Genomic DNA, 14,910 nt, shown 5'->3' with positions numbered 1-14,910 from the left:
TGGCTGCAGATATTCCCAACCAAGGTGATGACCAATGTAATGAAACCATTAAAAGGAATCCATATTCAATTTTTCTGTGTGCAACAAATGAGCAGGAGGTGATAAACACTGTTCTAACGTGCAAAAGTAAGCTATCCACTGACTGTCATGATATTGACTTGATTGTTAAAAGAGTCATAAATAACTTTGCAAAACCTCTAACCCATATCTGTAACTTATCCTTCCATTCAGGTCGTTTCCCAAATAAAATGAAAATAGCAAAAGTCATTCCACTGCACAAAAATGAGAGTAAACACAGCTACACAATGTACAAATTTTCCAGGTCATATGAAATCTGGAGTTTGTAGACATTTGTGGAGGGGGCATGTCTACGATGTCCAGATTTTGTACAAACCCATCGTTTTTAAGAATCTTTGTGACCTAGGTATTAGCGCTCTTTCCTTGAAAATGACAACATCCGGTCTCAGAAAATGAAAAAGACGGGCACTTTTGGTCCATTTTCCATTTTTGTCAGGTAATAACTTTCTTTTTTGTTACTAGAAAGAGAAAACGAACATCAAAGAAGTAACAATAAATGAACAGCATTATGGTTCTTTGTAGCAACGACACCAGCGCCACCACCTGGAGCTCCTACAGTATAGAGGGTCTGCACATACGTCATAAATGAAGGACAACTGGACTGGACATGGATCTGTATGAGCTACCAAAGAACAAGTGGTCCGTGAACACTGACATGTGGACACAAATGGAGGATCCAGACCTGATCCAGGGGGGAGGGGATCATCGCTATTTGGACCTGAAACAGATATACATGGTTTCATCAGGACTGACAACCAGGGTCCAAAACTAGGGCCCAGAACCAGCTGATCCTGAGGGTCCAAAACTAGGGCCCAGAACCAGCTGATCCAAAGGCTCCAAAACTAGGGCCCAGAACCAGCTGATCCTGAGGGTCCAAAACTAGGGCCCAGAACCAGCTGATCCAAAGGCTCCAAAACTAGGGCCCAGAACCAGCTGATCCAAAGGCTCCAAAACTAGGGCACAGAACCAGCTTATCCAAAGGTCATTTCCAGTCGAGCGTGGACTGACCCCAGTGAATATATGCATGATCTACTTGGACTGAGCAGATTTACTGAGTCTTGTTCAGATCCAGTCCTTTATCCAACACAGATACTACTGCTGTGGACCAGCAGGGCACCACTGGATTCTGGGAAATTAGCAGATTTACACCACCTGTTTTTAAATTGCAACATTATTCTTGTAATATTATGGTTTTATTGTTGGAATATGACGACTTTAATCTCATAAACGAATGACATTTTTCTGAGTTCTTTTTAGAACTACAACTTTATTCTCAGGACATTGTGATTCTTTTTGTATTCGACTTTATTCTCATAAAATGACAGGTTTTATATCAATGTTTTATGACTTTATACTCGTAGTCACAAAGTGTTTTTCTTTTCTTCTGTGGTCCTAATACTCCGTCGTAGCTTTATTCTCCAGTTCCCATGTTTTTGTAAAACTAGGTTGGCCTCAGTTTCCGTTAGTTTACTTATCATGTAGGAGCACAAGGTTCACAATCACAAAATGAAGACAAAAACCAGGAAAGATCTGATCATGAAACCAAGAGCTGCACTAAGACGGAACGTTAGCCAAAACAATAGGTCATTTAAGGTATAATTTTACCCAAAAATACAGCATCAGTGAATGTTAGCTGACACCAAACAGGATCCACAGATCTAGGTTTGGTTTCCTGGATTTGTGGATCCATCTCCTTCTCTTTTTATTGTCTTTGGGTGTCTGTAAAACGATAGCTCCGACTGCTTTAAGAACCTGTTCATACAATCAATCACACAACAGCTCTTTCCCCATTTTTAATTAAATGTTGTTCTTCAGTTTAGACAGGATTGAAGCCAACGCTGTCACTCATCTCCCTCTCTCTGCCACTCAGTGGGTGGAACTGCGGTGACTTCCGCTAGCGCTGACGTCACGTGCAGACCCTCTATTGTTTGCCACAGACGTTCGAGCCTTCAGGTAGTGAGTACTCCACTTTACATTTCAGTCAGGAGCTTTGATGTCACTTTTTTCTAACTTCAATCAAGTCACAATCCACCAAATCATCTCATAATGAAGTCCAGTTAAAAGATTGTTGTGTCTGGTGCAGCATTAACTGACAGTATGTGAAGCTGGGAGCAGCCGGACTGGGAAGCCACACAACAAAAGAGGTGAGGTGGTAGCTTTGCCAGACGGTCACTTGTTTGACATGAACTTTTGATTTATATGAATAATGCATCTCTTCTTTCCTTCAGAACAAGCTGCTTCTGTATCTGAGCCATCAGAAACAAGTGACCGCTGCCAAGGTCCATCCAGGCTTTATGTTAACGGTGAGCACAAACCCAAAAATGTTTTTTTTTGTTTTTGAGTTTTGTTTTTTTTTTGACACTTTTATAAACATTTTAGTTTTACAAAACATGAACATGAAATTGAGGTCTAGGTATGGCGATTATAACATCAAACATGCATACAACATCAAATGCGTTTATTAACTAGTACTGTCACTGTTTGTAAAGTCTGTCCATTTTCTCCAGCGCCTTTTTCAGGGCTCCTCCTGGAACCGCAGGGTAAAAGTCAGCTGTTCTATCAGTCAAATGTTTTCTGCGATAGAAATAAAAAAGCCTGTTGCGGGTGGCTCTTTCTGTAGCCAACATTTTGTTGTGACTCTTTTAGCTGATGTCAACAGAATCTTTAGGAGATAAACATTGTCTAAATCCAGTTTGTCTGGGAAGCAACCAAGATACAGTACAGTAAAGGAGCAACTGATGTGAAACTGATGTTTTGCTGGTTTTGAAATGTACAGACAGATTAGAAACAGCCAGATGAACGAATAGAATAGAATAGAATAGAATAGAATACAATAGAATAGCCTTTATTGTCATTGTGTGTACAATGAAATTAGGAAAATTAATATCGTTAGACACTTCTGGACTTTCTTTTTTGTTACTAGAAAGAAAATGAAAATCTGTTTTTTAAATTTGGTTTCTCTGTTTTGACACTGAAAAAGAAAAACACCTTGAAATTCCATTTTAATTTGTCTGTTTTAAAATGAGAATCAATTACCCACTAGTTTTCCTTTTGTTACTGAAAAGAAAATCCAATTACCAAAAGATACACTGACTGGTTTTTAACAAGCACATCAGAATGTCATTGTGTATGCTCTGTGTATACCAGGGCTCACCAACACGGTGCCCGCGGGCACCAGGTCGCCCGCAGGGACCACGCGAGTTGCCCGCAGGCCTGTTCTAAAAATAGAACTAGTTCAGGGTTCTCCAACACGTTGCTCGCGATTTACCGGTGGTTCGCCAAGGGTCACTAATATAAGAACACAAAGTTGATTCGTCATTTGGTAGAACAGGTCTAAATTTCCACCCAACCAGAATTACAAGTGTCCTGTTCCCCTCCCGAGATGAAACGGTCAACTAGCTGTCAATCAAACTTTAGCGCTGGTTTTCTGCCTGTCATTGGAGAGGGGCGGGGCCCAGGATGAGCCGGATGCCAGGCAGGTAGTGGGTTTAGCCCCGCAACGATGTCCGCTGAATATAGTCAGGGAGTTATTTTCACCAACAGTGAGACACGGACTTCTGTTTGACAAATGTGAAAGACGTGTGTGTGTGATCTGTGGGTGGAGCCTGGCAGTCGGTAAAAGATGCAACGTGGAGCGGAATTTCACCAAAGTTCACAGCAACTTTTCTGGAGATTCTCCAGTGGGAATCAGCCTCCGTACAGAGAAGGTAAAAGAGCTGAAAACTAAAGTCCAAAAACAACAGTCCATGTTCACTAAACTGACCAAGGCCAGCGCTTCAACAGAGGCATCAGTAAAGTGGTTCACATCCTGGACAAGCGCAAACATATGTACACTATCTGCGCATGCGCTCAGACAGCTGGAGTCGGACCTGAACAGGTGCCTCTGCGTTTGACTCCAGTGTGATGACTCTGTAGAAGTGACGGGGATGGTGGATTTTTGTGCACAAAGTTCTGGTTTTAACTGATATGTTTTGACAGCATGTGTGAATTTAGAAAAGGTCAAATCTTTCAGAAATACAGCAGTACATCCAGGTGAAGTTTTATTGTGTGAGTGACAACATTCCTTTTCACAATTTCAAAGTATTAAAAATGCACATACAGGTGTGTATTATTTGTTTTTAATAATTCTATAAAAATATGCAGGATTATTCCATTTCATGATTTTTGACAGAATATTAAAATATTTAGGAATACAGCATGCAAGTGCTTGTATTTGTTTTTTTCTACTTTTGATTTTCTTAAAGTAAAATAATAGTTTCATATTAACACTTTTTAAGTATTGCAAATGTTAAAACAAAGAAATACAAATAAATAAAGAACACAATGTTACAAACGTATTATACAAAATATGCGTATGTACGAAAATTAGCTATGCAAATAAACGTTGCTAAATTAGAGTAGCCCTCTAGCAAATTCATTAGGTAAAAGTAGCTCACAGAAGAGAAAAGGTTGGTGACCCCTGGTGTATACAGTGACAATAAAAGGAATGTTGAATCTTCTCCCTCCACTCTGTTCTCTGCATGTGTTTCTAACTGCCTGTCTAACCCCCCTACTTCGCTTCGTGTCTCTGTCATCCCTTCTTCTTTTACTATTCTCTCAGTCTGACTGGGGGAATGGGTGAGGAAAATGGAGAGGGGCCATTTTTCCAGACCACAACTCCTGCCAAACCCCCTGTGCCGGCCAGCGAGTAGGAAGAGAAGGAGGAACTGGTCAGAAACCCTCTGTAGAGTCCAGACTGAGCTCTCAGATTTGGTGGGAAACACCGCTTGAAACCCCGACCCCTGCCTTGTGTTCCGTCTTATGTGTTCAGTCAGACAGCGTTGTGCCAGATCTTTCCTCATACATCACTCATATTTGATTTCTTTTTTCTCTCTTGTTTGTGTTCAAAGCTTGAAGGGGCTTTCTCCACCTGCCCCGTTCAGTGACGACGAAGACTATGATCTGGACTGGCTAAAGTGACATGACATGCAACCACAATAGTGTCTGTTTTGTTTGAATGGTCAACACTGTAGTAAGTAAGTAAAGTTTTATTTATATAGCACTTTTTAAAACAACATGTTACAAAGTGCTTCACATAAAGGAGACGGATAAGAACAAATAGGAAAGACGAGAATAAGAAAACAGTTTCAACATGCAGATAGAAACTTTCTGGCACAAGCAACACACACTGAACGAACACCATGGTCACATATGTCACAAACAACCCCTAAGACAGACCCACAACCAACACTGAATACAACAACACACAGACACAATATAGATGGAAACAAACCTCCATACACAAATATATGCACATGCACACACACACACACACTACACTGTCCTGATTTAATGAAATGCTTGTTTAGAAAAGTGAGTTTTTAAAAGTCGCTGAAAGGTGGATAAAGAGGAATGTGGTGCTTTCCCATCTGTCTGCGAGGAGAAGCTCATGCTGATGAACTGAAGGAAAAGTCAAACAGATGAACAACTTCTCTGCAGTTTCACGTTGACTGAGCTGCTGTCACAGCTTCACGGAGGACAAAACTACAATGCCTGGCTTTTATTCTGGTTAAAATAACAAGCCTGTAATTCACAGAAACTGCTTTTCTTTAATTGTGTCATATCTGTTGGTGATACGATTTAATGCCCAACTTTTTACACAGCACTGTAGCAGATTATTTAGTTGGATCAGCAGTTACCCTGTTGACGTCTGTGGCTTCAGACTGTATCGTGAAATGGTTTTTAATTATTAGCTCGCTGCTTTAAGAATAACTTTGACACAATTTAGCTAAAATGACATTCATTCCTGAATATAAATGAGATGAAATTGTGGCCTTCATTGCCCATCATAATGTTTTCATTCATTCATTTTCTGAACCTGCTTTATCCTCACTAGGGTCGCTGGAGTCTATCCCAGCTACACAGGGGCGACGGCGGGGTTCACCCTGGACAAGTCTCCAGTTCATCTCAGGGCTGAACATATAGAGACAAACAATCACTCACATTCACACCTGTGGGCAATTTAGATTAACCAGTTAACCTATCGGTGCATGTCTTTGGATGGTGGGAGGAAGCCGGAGTACCTGGAGAGAACCCACGCAGACACGGGGAGAACAGGTAAACTCCACACAGAAAGGTCCCACCCCCCATCGACGGTGTTGGAATGGAACCCAGGACCTTCTGTCTGTGAGGCACCAGTGCTAACCACTGCACCACCGAGTCACCCATCATAATGTTTTGTTCATGTTAAATCTGTTTTTGTCTGCCATATTTTTGTTCAGTCCTCTGAAGATGTTATTTTCTCTCCATTTGCTTGTTAATTTATTTCTCTGAATATCCACTGCACATATATTCATGAAACCTGGATGAAGCGTAGAGCGTCGGCCATGGATGAACCCAGTAGTTTCTGGAGCAGACATGTACAAATTGGATACTACTTTTTTTTTTTTCTCATTGCAAGATTTTGATTGAATTAAATGAGTTTCTGCAGAGGTATGTCCTACTTTTTTGGTTTTTCACATTGTTTACATCTATTGTATATTTATTGTATAGTTAATTACTTTGGAATCAATGAGCCTGGTGCTTGTGGATCAAATATTTGCCACCAGATACCACTGATTTAATTATTGCCTTTGGAAGTTTTTGTTGAAATAGTAAACTAATTATTATGGTGGAGTTCAGTGTCATGTTAAACTTCAAAATATGGAAATGAACAATCATACCATTAGATATAAGTGTCAAAACATGAATTCAAACCAAATCAGATGTTTGTTTTAAAAAGATGCAATAATATTTGTAATTTGGACTTAAATCTAATGCTGTTTATTGTAATGTACATAAAAGCCTGAATTATTTAGTTCAAGGCTGTTGTAAATTTGTTTTTCCATTACTATATTTTTTTATACTGAAAATGTTGAGTTGATGTTGTGACTCCTTTGAGCCAGCAATGAGAGCTTAAGGCCCTCGTAAACCGTTATTGTAGCCAAACAGAAGCACCGCACCGGTCATAAACTTAGATCAAAGCCCAAACTAATATGAAATATTCGGTTACAGTCATGTAAAAGGTAGGTTTATTTCAGTGGCATTAGGTTTTGTGTAGGGTTATTAGTTGATTGTTGACCTCAAAATGAAAGACAGTTTTGCATATATTTTGTTTAATTTATAAATTTTTATTTCTTTATTTTTTTCATTTTTCTCCTATTTTTCATACTTACAATATATATATATATATATATACACACATATATATATATATATATATATATACATATATATATATATATATATATATATATATATATATATATATATATATATGTATACACATAGGCCAGAACATGGCATGGAGAAAAAAAACTGCTCGAGGTGAGGCAGGAAGAAATTAAATACAATTACATAAATAGGTAAGTAAATGAAAGTAAAGGAATAAACAAAAAGAGAAAAAAATAAAAATAAATTACAACTTAAACTCTTCACATAAGGCTTTAGTCTTCACAGCTTTAGGGTTAGTGCAAAAGTTAAGTGTGTCTAGATAGGATTTCAAATAAGATTTAAAGACCACAGAGCTGGGTTTCTGATTGGCAGACTTGCTTGTATGTATATGAAATTTAGCTAATAAGGAAATGAGATTAAGAATAAACGATTTCCGAACAGGCAAATCAGTAATAAAGAAACCAAATAAAATATCTTCAATTTTGAAGTTAAAAGAAATATCCAGCTTTCTATTTAAAAAAAAAAAGATATCACACCAAAAAGTTGAAGAAAAGGCACATTCCCAAAACAAATGAGTTAATGTTTCATCTGAATTATGACAAAATGAGCAAAAGGGGTCGACACTGATCTTCTACTTAATCAGAGCTGAATTAGTTGGATAACACCTATGGAACAGTTTTAAAGACACCTCTGTCACTTTATTGGAAATGAAACACTTCCTTGGTAATAACCATACCTTTTCCCATTCCACATCAGAAAATAAATGACTCCAAAAAAAGATGGAAGCTGGCTTCCAAATTGTATCCCTTTGAATCACTTCTCTAATGCATTTATTATGAGTTTTTTTTTTTACTCAAGAATGGATGTAAATTTCCTGTGTATAATTCTGATTGTGCAGTTTGAGGGCTAATGGTTGTTGAAGGACTAATAGTAGATAGCATCAAACACAACTGCATATTCTCTAGGGAGTACCGGAGTTTTATATTCCAACCAAAATTCACTGTAAGTAAATAAGTGACCTTCCCTGTTAAACAACTGACAGACAAGCAGTGTTCCGTAATCAACCCAATTCTTTAAAAACAACGACTTACGTTTGAAACATATATTGCGGTTATTCCATATACAGGGTGTCCCATAAGTCTCCATACATAGGAGACATAATCCATTCCATGGTTCTAACATGTATTTCTTTCTATTTCTTCTTTCTAGTTCTTCAGCAGTGAAGGACACGCACTGAAATGTGTTCCCGACAATGGCAGTCATATAGAGCATATTGTAGAAATCAAAATGGTTTATGTCAAGAAACATTTATTTTTCCTATGTATGGAGACTTATGGGACACCCTGGATAAGATTTGTGAGGGGAAAAGTTATGGAGGACCAACATAAAAGTAAGTGTTGATGAAAATGATAAAGTTTCTTTGGTCTAAATCCGGTATTTCCTCTAGTTTGCAAAGACATGAATTTGCACGTACCCTTGCCTCTGATTGGCTAGAAAGGCTCTTCCGCGATTGGCTACTTCAATCTTTATTTATTTTATTTCTTTTACTTATTTTTAATTATTATTATCTTTATTTGACTTGATTTGAGGCGTTTACTCATTTCCAAGGCAGGCTGTCAATAGTGTTTTTTTTTTGTTTTTTTTTTTTTTTTTTTAGAACGTTCAGGTGGAATTTTGGGGGTGGGAGGGGTGAGGCGTGACGTAATTTTCATAAGGGTTAAATACAGTGTCGAGCTGACTACAGTTGGGACAGCACGTTGGTTCAGTGGTCTAAGCTCATGTCTCGCGAAGCAGATGTTGTGGGTACGAGTCCAGGTGGGAACCCCTATGGTCAGACGTAGGTGTAGACGCAGATGCTGAGGGAGGGTGCGAGCGGAATGACGTAGGGCGTGTCGAGTCCAAGTAGGGGTTGTGCGTGCGTGCGTGTCTGTGTGCGTGGGTGGGTGAGCATGGGTGAGGGTCGCTGCGCTGGCGTGTTGTCCTTTTGGGTGTGCGTCCAAAATTACGTCATCCACATTCTAGAATAGAAATAGAGAATGCTTTTTTTTCTTTTTTTTATGCTGTACAGACGCATTAATAGGGGTGAATGGATGAATGCATGGGAGGTATGTTTTGTATGTTTAAACCTAATAAATTATATTATATTAAATTTATAATTATATTAAATTTGTAATTATATTACATTTATAATAATATAAAATTTATAATTATATTGCATTAAATTTATAATTATATTATATTAAATTTATAATTACATTATATGAAATTTAAAATTATATTATATTAAATTTATAATTATATTGAATAATTCTTTTCTATCTTTTTCCTTTAAAAAAAAAAAAAAATAGACATAATAATATCAGGACACATCTACAGCTTGTAGAACTTGACATTTAGTTATTTGACATATTGTGACTGACATAAATGCCAAGTTGTCAATAATTTTTAGGGTAAATATCAAAGCAGTATTTCTTGTAAGTTTACGTTGGATTAATTGTGCAGCTCTAGTTTTAGCCTTCCTGGATGCACCGCCACAGGGATTCCCATATTCAGTCATTTGTCCATGTTTTGTAGAGGGATCCTCTGTTTGTTTTCTTCATGGAGCGGGACCTGCTTATGTGACCGTTGGCACAGACAGTCTGTGCAGGTGTCCGCACAGCTGCTCTACCGAACTGAGAAGAAACAGAAGAAGGGAGAAGAAGAGCCCGAATGAGCCAGTGTGTGTGGAAGTAGGTCAACAACACAGATGTGCCTGACCAAAGAGCATTTAATAAGAAAACAAGAGCTTCTGAAGGGGACAGAAATCAGTAGATAATTTCTGCTAGTGGCAAAACAGGCCGAACCTTGTGGAAGGACGGAAAAGGGTGTAGAAGCTTGTGGGCTCTTGTGGAGAACAGCCCGTGTGTTTACTGTGTGTACCCATGGAAAAGCTGCTGAAGACGGCCTGACCCAACTCTGCTTTTTTCACTCCAACTGTGAGTTCTTGAACTTCTTTTAGGAACAGGACTTAGTATTCAGTTCCAGTGAATTAGTTTAAGAATAGAGTGATTTGGTCTTCTGTTAACGGACGGGTTTTCCCGTCAGTTGAACCTCCAGAAGGAAGGAAACAGAAACAAATGGAAACACACTGAAAAAAGGGCAAAGGGAAGGCGCTTCACTTTTCAAATATGTACTTGGCATATACAGCACAGTTTAATTCATAACATATACAACAGTTTAATTGTGTTCTTCCTCCTAACATGTGTGGGTCAGGCTGACTTCTGAAACACTCCTGCTTTAGGAGGAAAAGCTCAGCTGCACTCGGACAGTTTTTCGCTGGGACTCAGAATAATGCTGCTTTGGACCACTCTGTACAAGGTAAGGATGAATTTAATCTTATGCAACGTTATTCAGAATGACTTTATGCACTGTTTTCACAGAGCCAAGCTGTTCTATGCTATTAGCACCGAGCAACATGAATCTGTCAGTGTCAATGCTAAGGTTAGCTTAAGTTACCACTTACGTTAGCTACACGACTGTTGGCGAGTAGTGTTTTATATTCGGTCATATTTATTGAAATGTACACACAGCGTATGTTTTGTGTCGACTTCAGTCTAAAGTGTGTGCTTTCAAGAGGGTTATTGACAACTGAGCTTAGTTTAGTGGGGCAGAGGCAGTTGGAAGCGGTGCAGAGGAGAGCTAACATGATGGTTCTGGGTAAACATCATTCTTTACATTTACATTACGGCTAAAATTTCCTTAGGGGGTCAAATGAGTGGCCATTTTTGTCAAAAGAAAGTTGTAAGAAATGCATAGAACTGTGTTGAAATAATGCTAATCCATTTGTGCACAGACTTCTGATATTATTTGACAGTGGAACCTATATTTTCATAAATATTGGATTTTAATAGCAGGTGTATGTGAAAACTTTTGCTGGTGGACGGACGTGACATTACGCATGATGATCTGGTCAGTACCAGTACTTCATTAGTAATAAACTTACGGACTTACTATTGCTAATTCTCCTCTTATTCATACATGTTAGTATTGTGGATCTAAAACAATAACAGTTGACACAAAAACACTCAATGTGTCTAAAAGAATAGAATATTTGTTTTTCAGGTAAATTCAGTTCAAATATAACTTGGCCATTTGTGACATGAAAATATAGCATTAATTGTGATGAAATTGGACATTTTTGAGCTGAAAACATAGTTCATATGACCATCCACATGTTGAACAGAACTGAAATCCTGTACATTTGCAGAACTTGCATTTACCAACACAAAGTTCCTTTGGGGTTTCACTTCTATTGATTTCTTATGCACAAAGACATAAATAAGACCTCTAAGCAAATTTTAGCCGTTTACTGTTAAGCTGGCGGGTCAGTTCTCCGTTTTTCCGGAGGTTAGGTCACTGTGACATGACATAGACCATGGGTCAGCAACCCTGGTCCTAGAGAGCCACTATCCTGCATGTTTTAGATGTGTCCCTCTTCCAACACAGCTGATTCAAATGATAAGCCTATCATCAAGCTCTGCAGAAGCCTGATAACAACTGTCAGGTGTGCTGGAAGAGGGAACCATCTAAAACATGCAGGATAGTGGCTCTGTAGGACCAGGGTTGCTGACCCCTGACATAGACCGTTTACTGACAGTGAGAGGACAGACCAGCTGACTGTTAGCATGGAGGAGGGACACTGGGCCCTCTGGATTTTTAACCCTTTCATGCATGAATTATGAGAATTTAAATCAAGATCCCCCCCCCCAGGGTATTTTTATTCTTCTTTATGCATAAAAAAAAAACAAAAAAACAATGTGATTGAATTTTTTTTAATGAACCTACTTCTCATGGAGTTACAAAAATGTCCACTCAGCTGGACACCATGCATTTTATTTTTTATTTTTATTTTTATTTTTTTTAAATGTAACCTTTATTTAACCAGGTAAGTTAGTGGTTAACTGATGCTCATTTACAATAACGACCTGGCTAAGAGGCAGCACACAAACAATGAGTAGCAGCACAGGTTATATGTACAAACAACAGAACAGATTAAAAATTACATTTTTTAAGCAAAGAAACATGCATTTACTGACACACTGTGTGAAAACTATGAAATAAAAACATTTTTAATGCTGCTAATCTTATGTGTTCTCACATTTTAACACACTAATACTAATTACTCACTCAGATAATATGCAACAAAAAACAACTTGTTAAAAAAACAACAACTGGTAACTACAGTCTAATAACAAGTAGCAAATAATTTACACTCAAATATGTCACTGCAGATCAGGTTTATCAAGAACAGGAAAGGTACAGTAATGGTTTGAATGTCAGTGTATGGAATGATTCTTAAGTGTCCACTGTGTTGACTGATATGGAACTAAAACAACAAAACCCATGAATATACAAGAGAACAGCTGGAGAAGAACTGTCCACTGTAGTGACCACTATGCATGAAAGGGTTAATCTTCAATTTGGGAGCAGGCTGTGTAGAATGTGTCGATTGTCTTTTATAAAATCTGATAAAAACAAAGCTGGCAAAAGTGTCCCCAGCTCAGAGAAAGTGAGAGAGGGGGGCGAGCAAGCTGTAGGTTGAATGAGGAGAGAGAGCGCCAGTAACATCAGTAATGCAGTTAATTAGAAGAACAAAACGATGTTTTCTGACTTTGTCACAGGGGTTACAGTAAAAGTACTAAAGCAAACCTGTGTGAAGCTGCCTCACTGCTGGATACAGTGTGAATTCAGCTGAAGTTTACACCTGTCTGTCTGCTGTGTCCATTAACCCTTAAAGACCCAAACAAGCACTGGCAACCAAAATCATCTACCAGTATAACATTTTTAATAACTTCTGATCCAGTAATCCAACCAATACATGTAAATAATTGGTGTAAAATAATTTGTCATCTTTTCATGGTCATCAGATATGACCCATTTAGATGTTCAGAGTATCCATAGTTACTGTGGAAACACTGTGATCTTCTTCAATATTGGTTCACCAGTAAAACCCATGGAGATGGATCAATGACAGTGGATGGAGACACTGGGTCTATGTTCAGTTATTGATATCATTGCTAAAAAAGTAAGTTTTTCTTCTGTTTTGTCTGTTTCTGATAAAATAACCCTCAGCTTTAATCTGGGCTTTTATGAACATCTACATGATCGGTGAATTAAATATAAGAAAGTACTGGATTTTCACAGAAAATGTGCAAAATACAGAGAATAATGTGAAAATAAGTCGTGATAAATCGCTTAAGAAAAGTGAAATAGAAAGAAAAATTCATTTAGCAACTGCCACCAAAGTCACACTGGGTCTTTATGGGTTAAGTAGACACACTCACAGACCTGTTGTTTTTGTGTTCTTACTTATTCAATTTTTAATTTCAAGCAGACAATGGACAAACAAATGTTATTTTTCACAGTTCAGTTTATACAGAAAAACAAAATGTAATTCTCTTTTTCATTTCTCAGGCTAAATTGAATATCTGAAGGAATGGGATATGATTAAGTAATTTTAAAAAATATATTTTTCTGTTATTCATTTATTTTTTTAATAGGTATCTGATAGTTGAAAACCAGGTGACTGACCCACTTGCTTTGAGCAGTTTCATGGGCGCTTTCGTAATTGGTGAGTATTATTAAAAGGATTTTGATGATTTACGTGATGTGTCTTACTTGATTTAACTATGTTGCTTTTAATTTTTGAAAAAAAACAAAACAAAACATTTTGTATTTGCTACAATTGCAATACAATTCAACATTCGTAGCTAAAACTAACACAGTCTAATACAACAGTCCTATAATGATTCCTACCATAATGAAGGTCATAGTATTCACTGTCTGTAATGTATAATATTTTTTTCTGAATAGGTATTTGGTGTTCCTCTTATTCAGAGACCTGTGACAACTTTGCTTGGTGCACTGTTCCAAAGGCTCTTCAGTAAATGGTGAGTATTGTGGTGGAAAAATTTACTTTTTATATTTTATACTCTTTTAAAATGTTATACTGTTAAGTACATGCTGAGTCATTGTTATGTGTGATGTTTACCACTCTGTAGCAACCCCGACTTGGGGACGAAGTTCTTACCTTGAGTTGAAACCCAAACACCTAAATGTCTGAATGTGTAGATAGAGGATGGCGCCTGTATTCAAGCAAGGTTAGAGTGAAGAGGTCCTCATGACCTCTTCACGGAGCAGAGAAGGAGTAGTATGGGGTGGTACGATGTACGTAAGGAATGACATCATAGTTTGAGGGGGTTGGATTTGGTTCTATATAATCTTTAGTTTTCTCTTGTTTAGGCAGACTTCATTTACAGAGCTTTGTCTGTGATTGATTTCTCAATAAATGCATTTATTATTTTAACTCTAACTTTCTCCCTTTTTCTTTGTGTGAGTTAACAGTTGAACGGTAAATTTCCACGACAAATTGGCGTTGTCGGCAGGATTCCGTGAGTGTGTTCGGACGGGGAACGGAGATTGGTGGACTGATCATCCTACGGGCCAAAAAGCGGCTGTAGCCCCGTGGTAAAACGACACCGCGGACGGGGGACCGGCTCCGAGCCCCGCCCGTCTCACCACTGGAATCTAGACTGAGTTCAACGACATAACACACGGTGAGAAAGTTACAGTTGGGGGTTGTGGGGTACTCCCTGTGGTCCA

General features: G+C 38.1%; 1 long non-coding RNA gene across 1 annotated transcript; it reads left to right on the top strand.

Annotated features, from left to right (window-relative positions):
- Positions 1-10,430: 10,430 nt before the first annotated feature.
- On the top strand, positions 10,431-14,188 carry LOC115415430 (uncharacterized). The gene is made up of 3 exons (XR_003934810.1): positions 10,431-10,626; positions 13,809-13,879; positions 14,122-14,188. It is a non-coding gene; the product is annotated as an uncharacterized LOC115415430 (long non-coding RNA).
- Positions 14,189-14,910: the final 722 nt, after the last annotated feature.

This window comes from Sphaeramia orbicularis, chromosome 24, assembly GCF_902148855.1.
Source record: "Sphaeramia orbicularis chromosome 24, fSphaOr1.1, whole genome shotgun sequence".
Lineage (NCBI taxonomy): Eukaryota > Metazoa > Chordata > Actinopteri > Kurtiformes > Apogonidae > Sphaeramia > Sphaeramia orbicularis.
Note: the sequence above shows the minus strand (reverse complement) of the source record. Positions and strands in the feature narration are given on the sequence as shown.